Source organism: Stylophora pistillata, chromosome 5 (genome assembly GCF_964205215.1).
Source record: "Stylophora pistillata chromosome 5, jaStyPist1.2, whole genome shotgun sequence".
In the NCBI taxonomy this organism is placed as follows: Eukaryota; Metazoa; Cnidaria; class Anthozoa; order Scleractinia; family Pocilloporidae; genus Stylophora; species Stylophora pistillata.
In genome coordinates, this window is record NC_142523.1 from 30,417,689 (window position 1) to 30,429,389 (window position 11,701).

An 11,701-nucleotide genomic window follows, 5' to 3' on the forward strand; every position below is an offset into this window, starting at 1 on the left:
TTACAGCTCTTTTCTTAGACTGAAATCCTGTTTCCCAATCGTATTCCAGGTTGGGCCCAGTCTTTTTGCCAGTAACATTGGTAGTGAGCACTTTGTTGGATTGGCTGGCTCTGGGGCTGCCATAGGGATTGGTGTTGTGTCGTATGAATGGCAGGTAGCTCTCAAGTTAGTTTTGATTTGTCGTTCAGTGGTTAATGTTCAATTGCAGCTGTTTGTAGGAATTGTATTGTGTTTTCTGTGCTTGTAATGCTGCAGTTAAGTTGGCAGGGGCTTCATTAATGTTTTCTGCAGGAGGTCAACTGGTTTTCAGAGGCGGGCAAAACTCTTTGAACTGAACTTCTTTATAAGATAAACTTTACTCTAGACGGTCAAATCAGGTGGGCAAAACCGTCCTCACAACAGGTCAATTTGCCCGGTGCCTCATTAATGAAACCCCTGAGTTGGACATGGCTCTTCAACTGGAATTACATGTATTCATTTACATGTTAATGGGAAATAGTAAAATGGGTCTTACCTCTCACAGCTTAGGAAGCAGTTGACTCGGAGAAATTTTGTAAAAGTCCTTGTGGCTGGGATATAATTTACATGGTCCCAATTAATAATCTCTAAAGTACAGACTGGATTGAGCTTTTGCTACCATCGTGACAACAAAGAGTTGTGTTTACTTGTTTTGGAATGAGTAGGAACAAAGCAGCCTGTTCTAGAGAACAACAGTAAATTATGAGAAGTTGATGTTGTTCTTCTTTGGTGATATTATGCTCGTCCTTCACTGTGGCTTGTTTTCTAAATAATGCATAGCTGATATTGCTCCAAAAAAGGTCAGCTTGTTTTCCTAGATTGCAAGCAAGTTTATTTAATTTAGGCTTTGTGTGGGTGTTGGTGATGTTGTTGTGTTGTAATGATTTATGTAATTGGATGTTTGCTAAACAGAGCATGTCTTCTTTATTAAACATTCACAACAGGAGATCATTTTCAAAGTTTGAATAAATTTGAAAATGTATAAACCATGATCAGTGAATTAACTCTGTAGTTATGTCCACTAGGGAAGGAAATGTAACTTGTTCCCCTTTGTAAATGAAATTTTGATCATTTTAGTTATTTTCATTAACTATTCTTGTGGGTTGTTTTCCAGTACAATATTAAAAATAGTACATGTATTTGAATGGGACAAAAAAAAAAAACTATTTTAACTGCAATTAAGAGAAAAACTTTATGTGTTTCCCAAGGACTTTTATATTTCCAAGCAGCATCGATCTCCATTGCAAGCAAATAAGCACTGCCATTAAGTGCAGTCTTCTGTCAAAATAAACATCTGATGAGTTTTTTAGTCAAAACACCCTAGAGCATGTTTTCCAATATCTTCAGAAATGCTTTGGAAAAACAGTAGTGCTTTGTTACAGAAGATTACAATCATTCAAGCTTGTCTTCACTGAATTGAGATAATAATTATTACAATCTCTGTTGATAAATAGGATCTCAAACAAAGCCTCTTGGTGTGAATATATTGTTCAGATTACGTAATAGTGACATGGCAGAAATGATGATGACGATAACTTCATGGGAGGCTGTATTTTGTGTGATTTTCTTCTCTTTCGCGGATTCTTGTAAATTTTTCAATTATAGTCCAGCCAAACTGCATTTTGAGCAGTCTTTCTGGATATTATGTAACTGTGAGTTGCCGCTGAAACAAGCTTAACTTGCTTAAGTGGCACAAGTCAAGAGTTTATAAGACCTCATTAGATGCAGTAGCTATCTAAAGATAGACACATCAAGATTGTGAAGCAAAGTACAATGCCTGTACTCTTACCCTCTTATGATTAAAAGCCATACTTGTCTGACCTTCAACATAAATTCAATGCGGGGCATAAAATAGTGCCAAATGAAGGCGCCATTGTGGCCAAGGTTGAGAACTCAATCTCTTGAGTGTGCTGCTAGATTAGAGGCAGATAAAAGCTAGCCCTAAGGTTGTACAACTTCATGAAGGGTTTTGATTGTCTTTTAAGTACGGGACTGTATGTTGATTTAAATTTACTAGTCAAGTATAGTTCCAGTGTGTTCCTAGGGGATAACTTGAGCTTTCAATGAGAGCTGATAAGAAGCCAAAACTGTTGTCTGTCTGCTGCTTTTAGCTAGCTGCATTTGCCTCATTTCACCATCAGTACTTCCAAAAAAAAAATGAATATTGTTACTATATATTGATGTATCATGAATAAATTTGTGCTGAGGCCATTTCCTAGTTGAGTGGAAATGAATGCATACTTGACCAAAAATAGATGTGCATTTGTGAGTCAATTCTTTGTTAAAAATTTTCTAAAGGTTCATTTAAACTGAATAATTTATAGTGTTGCATGCATGTTACGTAACAGAACATTATGGTGTTTTTAACAATCTGGCCTGTTAATTCGAGTTTGGTATTTGCCATCTACTTTCAAACTTATTGACAGCCCTAATAGTTACATTTACTGTTGGGAATCAGAAGGAATGGGGAGGTAGGTAACTTTGATGGTGGGCCAATATCTTCATTCAGTTCTCTGCCAACTAATGGGACAGCAAGAAGGGTTAACTAAATTTCAAGCAGAAGTTGGCTTGCAGTCATTTACGTTACTGGTTGTAAAATTCTTGTCATTCGGTGTTTTTGGTCTCAAGTTAAAGTCAGATAAACATATGGAGTTTTTTTCGGGAACAAAAACTCATTAATTTTAGGTCACATCCCTTACGAAAAAAGTGCCTATTTTATATCTATTTTATATCTATTTTCATTTACCTATATGCGCAGGTTCATATCAGAATGCCAAACAGATTAAACCATCGGAATCCAGATTGCGGGCTGTTCTGATGACACAAAATGGTAACAGCTGTTTTAAAGTAAATTAGAGCTATTTGAGATTCCTGCAGGTGTGTCTAATTTGCTTTCCGTTTTCAGACGGAAACTGAAGTTAATGGCGTTGGAGAGCAGGGTTTGTCTTGGCCGGTTAAAATTCTCGATGCCAGTAAGGACGGCGAGATCGTAAAATTCACCATACAAACTAACATTGTAAGTCCACTTCGCTGATCTTTGATTTTATTGGCTATCCGCGGAGAGTAGTACTGTCACCTGTAATACGATTCTTTTTGAAAAGTGGTACACTGTAATGTCTTAAAGTAATTACCTTACTATAACCTAAGTTTCACGAGGTTTGGGAAAGTGAAGAATCCAAACGGAGATTTGCCTCTCTCACCTCTATTGCAGTTTAAAGATGGTAAAGAAGAGAGTCGTAATACAGAAATTTCCTGGATAGTACAGATTCGATAACATAATCGATGATTTCTCTGTTTCAGTTCGTTCCTTCAGTTGCACTTTTCAACTGGTTTTTAAACCTCGTGATCTCCTCGAGAGAAGTCACGCTAATCCTCTCAAAGTTTTTAATTCTTAGGCAAGCCAATAGTGTATATTTTTAAAGCAATCTCGGGTTTGGTGATCAATATTTACCTGTTTGCTGAGTTAAGCATTACGATTGTAAAGAGAAGTTATGTTTTGATCATATCTGGGAATTAAGGCAGAGTGCAAAGAAGGGTGTGGGGTTTCAGTTCTCCTCTTATTTCTGGACGCTGGATTGAGTGGTCTGGGTACACTGTCTACTTCTTCAAATCCTGTTGCCATTGCTGATCTTTACATGCCATTTTCAAAGATGGAATTTTTAAATCTATACCCTCTCTTGCCATCTAGCCCTTAAATTTGCCATTCAAATGCTTTATTTGATTGCAACAGCAGAAAGTTTGAAAACAAAACTCTTGCTTAAGAAAAAATCAGATGTTTCTTTTTTTAAAACTGAGGGGCAAAATTTTTCATGATGCATTGTTGCAGGTAATCTTCATATGTGTATGTGCACGATCCTCGCAGTAAAGTACTATTTAAGCAATAGTAAAATCAGACCTGAAAAAATTCAGGCATGTGCGGGATTCAAACCACTGACCTCTGCGATACTAGTGCAGCGCTCCACCAATTGAGCTAACAAGCCAACTCGGAGCAGGCCATCAAATTAATTCCACATAGACCAATAAGGTGACAAATCAAACACAATGAATATATGAAATACATATATCTGAACTGCGGTTATGAAACATATATGTGCACAATCCTTGCAGTGAAGCAGTATTTAAACAATAGTGAAAATCAGACTTGAAAAAATTCAGGCCTGTATGGGATTCGAACCACTGACCCCTGGAAAATGGAAAATATAGTCGCTATAAACCCTATTAGCCATTAATGATCAGTGTCTAACATCTAATTTCTCACTACACTGTCCCTGCTGATTCACACTTAAAGGTTATGAGAATAAAGCAAATTATCGTAAACTGAAAAAGCTCCTGATGGTGAAACAAATTCTCTTTACCAGAGTCACAGGAAACATTAAAAAATGAGTATGGAGAATATGCATAATGATTTGAGGCATAAAAAGTTAATGGTGCCCAGAATCAACCATCTTCATCTATCTGTGCTATTTGCTTTAACAGGTCGATGAAAGTAAAGAAGAGAAAGGAGTCGTCGTTCTGCGTCAGTATAAAGACTTAGAGTGGCTTTATCACTGTTTAATAGCTCACAACAATGTGGATGGAGTTGTTGTAAGTCCGTTTTTTACTTTGATTTTTTTTTCAGCTAATTCCCTACACTTTACATTTTGCTCTGAAGTACAGCAACAAAACTGGGTTAAAAAGGACAAAATCATGATTTAGATAGATTGTTTTTCTTAGATACCACCATTACCTCCAAAGCCCGTGACCACCGTCAGCGCTGCAGAAGCAAAGTCTAAAAAGCAACTTGGTAAGTGAGAAATGAAACACTCCCAACGGTCTCTATCATTAGGGTGATTTCTATTGATTTGATCAATAGAGATTCTATTTTCTAGTTTAAGTGTGAAATGACTTTTTGTCATTTACTTATAAGTACTGATATTTATTTTCTTAGGGAAAGATGCTAAAAACATGGTTGCTGATGAGTTTTCAAGAGATTGTCGTAACATGGAGAAGTAAGTCTTGAAATGTTAGCATGAGTGATTGAAAAGGAATTAAAGGGCCGATAAAATAATTTATAAATTTATAAACAGACAAAACAAAACAAAACAGACAAAAGTGTGAATAGATGTACAATGTAGGCACAGACTGTGCATGTAACTATCTGTCAAATAGCAAAAATAACAAATATTGAAGTATAGGGAAAGAATGAAGGAGTAAATGAGCAAGTAACAGAGCACTTGAGTGAAGGTGGGAGAAAAATTGAATAAAAAAGGATATATAATCGTTGATATTTTTTTGTGTGTCATTCAGATTTCTTCAACTTGTTGTTGCCCACCCAGCCTATTCAAAAGATGAAGATTTGCAAAAGTTTCTGAAAGAGGAAAATGTGAGTTTAAGTAAAATGATTACCAAAGATACTCTGACAGGTGTTTGGTAGAGATATCTGTGAACATGAGGTTTGATGTCCTGACGTGTTAATCAACAATCATACCATGGCAAAATGAAGCCTAATATAAACTCGGAGATGTGCATGTTGATCCTACAATTGACAAGTGGAGTTTTCATCTCATTGGTCATGAGGTTTTAATGCTAGAAAAAGACATATTAGTTTAGGTTCTCTTTTAAGAGGGGCTTGTTTTATGTGAATAGTAGTGGAGCCATTGTTAAGGAAGTATTGTTTAGTAGAATCTTAAAAAAAAATTGCAACACTGTACAGAAGAGGTGAAAGTTAGGGTACAAAGGGTATATTTGGTATGCTACATATTCCAGAATGTTGCCATTTCAATGGTACTGTGTCGATAATTTTCTCCTTGATTGTATATACATTTTTTATATATGCCTGGATGATTTTTTGTTGCAACATGTCGGCTGCAACTTGGCAAAATGAAGTTTGATAATCGTGATTCAACTCCTTGCTCTCAGCAATTAACTGTGGCTTTTCAACTAAGAGACCAGCACGCCAAGTAACAGTTCAGCCATGGTGTCTCTCATGCTCGCTAAAAGTATAAACACTTTTTTTTTAATTCTTACATAGCCGCCAGTTAGGAGCAAAGTGAAAAAAGGTCTTATGACAAGTTTATCGCGAGCTGTGGATGATTTTAGACATCATAGTCACAAGGTAAACAAAATTTTTAAATTGGTTTAATTTCTTCTATAATTGTTTTTTTGTTTTAATTGTTTTGATTTTTTCATTTTAAGTTTTAATTTATTATTTTACTGGATTATCTTAAAGTTTATAATTGTAAACATAGAGTATATATCCCATGCAGGGTTGTGAATTATGAATTGTAATTTGTGTTGTGGAACAGAGAGATAGTTCTTAAATTAAACTGGTGAATAGCCCCGGGATGCTTATGTATAACAAGTCTGTAAGCTTTACAATTACAAAAGTTTGGCCTTTGTAAATGAACAATATATAGAACAGTGCTAGAGTGTCAATCTCGCCACATGTCAAAATCAACCTTCAATGCAATTCACAAATGCAAGTTTGTAATACTCAACACTCACATCATAGTATTTAACACTGCCATTGTGTGTCACTACAATGCAAACCATTGGACTATTGCACTTGCAAGGAATGAGAAAAGACTTGAATGAAGCAAGATACATCTCGAGAGAAACGAGATGCATCTCTCAAGACAGTTGTAAATTACTTTTGAGCAGTACTGTACATTCCTCTTGGTCAGGATCTTGATGAAGAATTTCAGAAGAAAAGAGATAATGTGGAAGAGTACACACCACTTATCAAGGAGACATATGGGGTCAGTAATAGTAAGAAATAAATATACCAACTGAAATTTACCCAAGAGGTTCATTATGATTTATTAGTCAGAATGAATATCATTTGGAAGACTCGGCTGGTTCACCCTTTCCATTCCAGATCTCAATAGGAATTCATCTGACTGTCTGTCAAACAATTCTTGTGATATTAGTTAAGAAAATTTGGTATTGGATCAGCGTTTAATTTCTTAATAGATATTATTCTCCATTCTCGTCACTTGTCTGCTCGATTTTGTATAATGACTTTGTAAGGAGAAATTGTGTTTTGGTCACTCACGAGAGTTGAAGGGCTGTTGGCGTTAAGGCTTGTCTCCTACTAAGTCAGTCTGCGCTTGGATGCTCAGCATCCTCTGCGGCTTGTGGTTAAAGGATGGAGTTCATGTTAATGCCCAAAACGAGTACAATTATCTTGCAGTATTTGTACCCCAGAGAACCGGTTAGACAGGTTTTCTTGCATTGCACAAGCAATAAATTGGATTGAAGTTATCAAAAACAATGGCAGACAATTTATATTATTTTTCTGATGACGAAGAGTCGGAGTGGCTGGCAAATATTGGTTGAAGTTTATTAGATAAATTGAATGAAGAAAAGCATGTAGAGAACGATGAAATTTCATTATTTATTGAAGAAAATAGAAACAGCAACACAACAACCTGCCATTTCTGTTCCACTTATCATACTTCTGTATTGTGCTCCCCGTAAATAATTATCTCGGAAACTCACCTACACTGAAATGCCACGCTGGCATGTTGAATAATAAACCTATTATTAAACGTTTTCTTGGGTAGTATCGCTGAGTATTGTAACTCATTGTTTGTATTTTGACTTTCCCTATGGGCTCTTCAAAATACAGCACAACTTGTAAACATACTCAGCAATACTACAGAATAAAACATTTTATTAAGTTATATGTATTTGGATGTTGCATAATGGTTATTATGATTCTTAATAATGTATAAAAATGTTTGATGATTTATGATGACAATTTTACCACGGTATAATAATATTCATGTGTAGGTATGGTCATTTTTAATTTCTTTGTCAACTTCAGGTGTTGCATTAGCAGTGAATGATTTTAGCTCTGGCCTCATGACGGCATCTGCTAGTGATGATAATAGCACCAGGGAATTGAAAGGGTTTGTAGTTCTATGCTTGAAGTTACCAAATAACTATTTATATATATTTTATATTTACTTATTATTAAAAACTAGATCATTGGATAATGCAGTTTGAGACTTTTCATTGGCTTAGCCATTATGGTACATGAGCCAATATACCATAATCTCATATCTGTACATTGTAACATCTGGTTTCTTCTTACAAATAAAGTCATGGAGATTTGTCTAATATCTTGGGAGCATTTTTTTTAATAAAACAATTATTGTACTCGCGCTTGTTGATATGAGATGATTATGGCCAACTTGGTGCTACACGCCTCATTGGCTATCTATCATCTCATATCCAACGCGCGCTCGTGAAATAATTGCTAAATAATTATATATTTCTGTTTCATATTTTCTAATATTTAACTCTTGTGGCCAACTTCCAATGCAAGCAATAGTGGACCAGACATGGTTTGGCTGATTTTTTTTCCGAAACAAATACACAAATAATCACTGTTTTGCCACAATTCATGTACTGCCTTGTAGTTCTGGTCACTCCAACCATCTTGTAATAACTGACAATGAGAGGGAAAATGTTTCTGTGAATGGTGAAATCAGCCCACAATGCTCATCCTGCCAGAGCTTATATCCCATAATGCAGTACTGGCTTGAAAATTATGTGTAGATCCATTGTGGAAGTGTTAAGCCTGATCTACAATGGAAATTCTCCCTACAGCATCACAGCTGAATATTGTATGAAGATTCAAGGAGAATAAAGGAATTGAACAAATATCAAAGGAGCTCTTGATTGTTGAACAAATACCTGTTCATACAAGAGAAAATTTACAGAGAACATTATTTAGAATATACAATTTACATTGAGTGGATGTTAGGGTTAGATGAAGTGCCATTTTTTTTTTAAGTTTACTCATTACTTTTTCAGGAGCTTTGTGACTTTTTCAAGCGCTCTAAATGGTGTTAAGGTATGGAAGCCTTTTTCTAGGTGAAGGCTGATAGTTTCTAAAGAAACTGTTTGGGGCTGCGTCGGTGGGGGTAACGAAATAATTTCGATATATCAACAAAGTTGAAATGGTAAATTGGTCACCGTTACGATTATAAAAGCTGACGTTTCGAGGGCTAGCCCTTCGTCGGAGAGAATAGAGGAATTGTGGGTTGTGTGTGCTTTTAAAGGCAGAAAATGGAGCTACATGATTGGTGGGAACATGGCAACGAGAAAAACAAGAATAAATTAGTGGAATGAAAAGCATTTGTTGATACCTGCTGATACCTTTTTATAGGTAATCTGTTACCCTTGATGGAAGTGTTCCTCAATTCCAGAATTTTAATCAGTTTTGTTTTGTTTTTGTCTTTGTGTCTGATCTTTTCTTTAGGAATCACTGGATGTTATGTCCACTAATGATGACAACACTCTAGGTTTTACTTTAGAACTTTATTCCAGATACATGGATGCTGCCAAGGTTTGTGAAATGTTTTTAGAAAACTTGAGTATAATTTTTCAGGGGGTGGAGCTTGGTGGTGGGGCAGGGTTGGGGAAGGTGATAAACATTTTTTTCTTTGGGGTGGGCTGGGACAAAAAGCATGGTCATGTTGTGAATAAGAGGACTGGGCTCTACCTCTCTGTCTCTAGCACCTTCAGTGTATTCTATTCATGGGTAAGAAAGATTAAAACTGTAAAGAACAGAACTGTTGTATTGTATACCCTCAGGAGTTAAGGGCATTTTATTTTTGTATTGCTCTGCTGTCTAGTAATGGAGTGGAAAATTTGTGAACAAAGGCTGAAAAGGTGGAGTGGAGATGTGAACTTACTTGACCAGTTTTTAATTACAAAGCTTAGTGGAAGAGTTGACTATGGAACCACCAATAGAGCTGAAATTTGGGGCTTCGGGATGCCACCTGCAATACCTTAACTTTTAACCCTTTTGTTACTTGGTTATTCCCTTTTTTACAGTCCCAAGATAAACATTTTAACTTTCTAATGCATTTATTTCGTCCATTTCCCACCCTGTAGGAGATGCTTTTCCGTCGTACTTGTAAACTGGTAGAGTTTGAGAATGCAACAAAAGCATTGGAAAAAGCCAAACTTAAGAACCAAGAAACGGTAAGATTCTGACAAACTTGTGTTTTGCACGTGATATACATTCCTTTAGTACTTTTCCCCTTGTTCATATAAGGATGCACTTATACTTGCAATAGACATTAGATATATCATTGAAGGTCTTGTCGAGGTTCTGAAGAATCATGTCGAATGCTAGAATGGAAGATTACCAAATTGTTTTTGTGCATTTTCTATCATCAGCTTCAAAAAGCCAAAGAAGATGCAGAGGAAGCATATAATTCAATTCAGAAGCTGCAAAGAAAGAGGTAAATAACAATACCAGTAATAATGGGCAGTATTTTTTATTTAACTGATCTTAATTTTTGTTGGTTTTTTTTTTAATGCAGATGATCCGTTACAATAGGCAAAGGGTTTTGAGCCTGCAAGCAAGTCTTATCCAGTACGCTGAATCGCGGTTAAAGAATGGAAGAGATACGTACGCCATATTAGCCAAACTACTGAATGACATGAAAAAATCTGTGTAATTAAGAAGCATGAAGAAAATAGACGACCCCATGAATTTAGGTGGCCAAAATTTATGGCTCACTTTCTGTATGACATTAGATTATTTCAATTTAATGCTGATAAGACAAAAATAATTCTTTAGAATGACACCAGGGTGTTTCAGGCATTGGCCTGTTCCAGGCATTCAGTCGGTAAAATAGAGCGAAGATTGGAACTGAAAAGTGAAAAAGAGAGGGAGGCCTGGGTCGGGTTCATTAAGCGACTCGACCCAAATCTCCCTCGCTTTTTCACTTAAAGCAGAGGCTTTAAGAGCGCTGTTTATTATTATGCTTCCTTTTACAAACTGATTGTCCGGAACAGGTTCTTCAGGAAGTAATTGGCCAGAAATGGTGACAAAAATGTGGCAATGACTAAGAAATTAATCAGCAAATATTTCATCGCAGGAATAAATTTCTCAACTTTGTTAAGGATACCAGCCTTGAATGAAGGCTCCAGAAGATTTATTAAATACTTTTCACGGTGAATTTTTCACCTTTATGTTCTGTCATGCAGATCACATTAAAACTGAAAAGTAAATTTATTTCTCTACCTCCTCTTGTAAAAGGATATTTTTATTGATTCTAAATGAATGATTTTCAGATGTGCAATGTTTTCTATGTACTCTCGGACTAACTGACCCCATTAAAAAAAGAAAAAAATAGTTCTATTTCCAATCTTTTAAAAAGTGCCAACCAAAAATTGATTTCTTTTGTATTAGAAGGCCTAATAAAAGTTATTGGTTATAGCGGTGGAAAGTTTCTGTTTAAATAACTTTTTAATTACCCGTAAGGAGTAGAATAAAAGGTCTTTTGTTGACTTCCTCTGCGAAGATACCGGTTAACGTCACCTTTTATTCCGGTGAAAAACTGCGTTTTCCGTTTATAAATATTTGTTTTAACGTATAATGGGCCACTTATAATAATATAGGCAGTGTGAAGTCGATGGACCTTTTAACTTTCGCCAACGAGCAAAACGCTCCTGGAACAAAAAAAGAACTTGTCAATCATGTCTATACATGTCAAACACTGCTGTAATAGGTTGGCTTGTCTTTGAAGCCCAAAACAATGAAACGTCCTAAATGACCCTCCCACTCCTAGCCCTATAACCTTACCCAACAAGTCAATCTTCTGTTTTATTTCTGATGAGATCACGCGCAGATCAGGTGTAAAAATAGACACTGTGTCATCAGGTATGTTTCGCAATA

At 35.9% G+C, this 11,701-nt stretch overlaps 1 pseudogene across 1 annotated transcript; it reads left to right on the forward strand.

The window, feature by feature from the left end:
* Nucleotides 1-30: 30 nt before the first annotated feature.
* Nucleotides 31-11,328, forward strand: LOC148731396 (sorting nexin-32-like; annotated as a pseudogene). Its single transcript, XR_016001652.1, has 15 exons — nt 31-154; nt 2,777-2,848; nt 2,924-3,034; nt 4,495-4,602; nt 4,732-4,801; nt 4,946-5,006; nt 5,305-5,380; nt 6,029-6,112; nt 6,681-6,809; nt 7,816-7,910; nt 8,821-8,860; nt 9,269-9,355; nt 9,907-9,996; nt 10,195-10,259; nt 10,341-11,328. The product of XR_016001652.1 is annotated as a sorting nexin-32-like (transcript).
* The last annotated feature ends 373 nt before the right edge of the window (nt 11,329-11,701 follow it).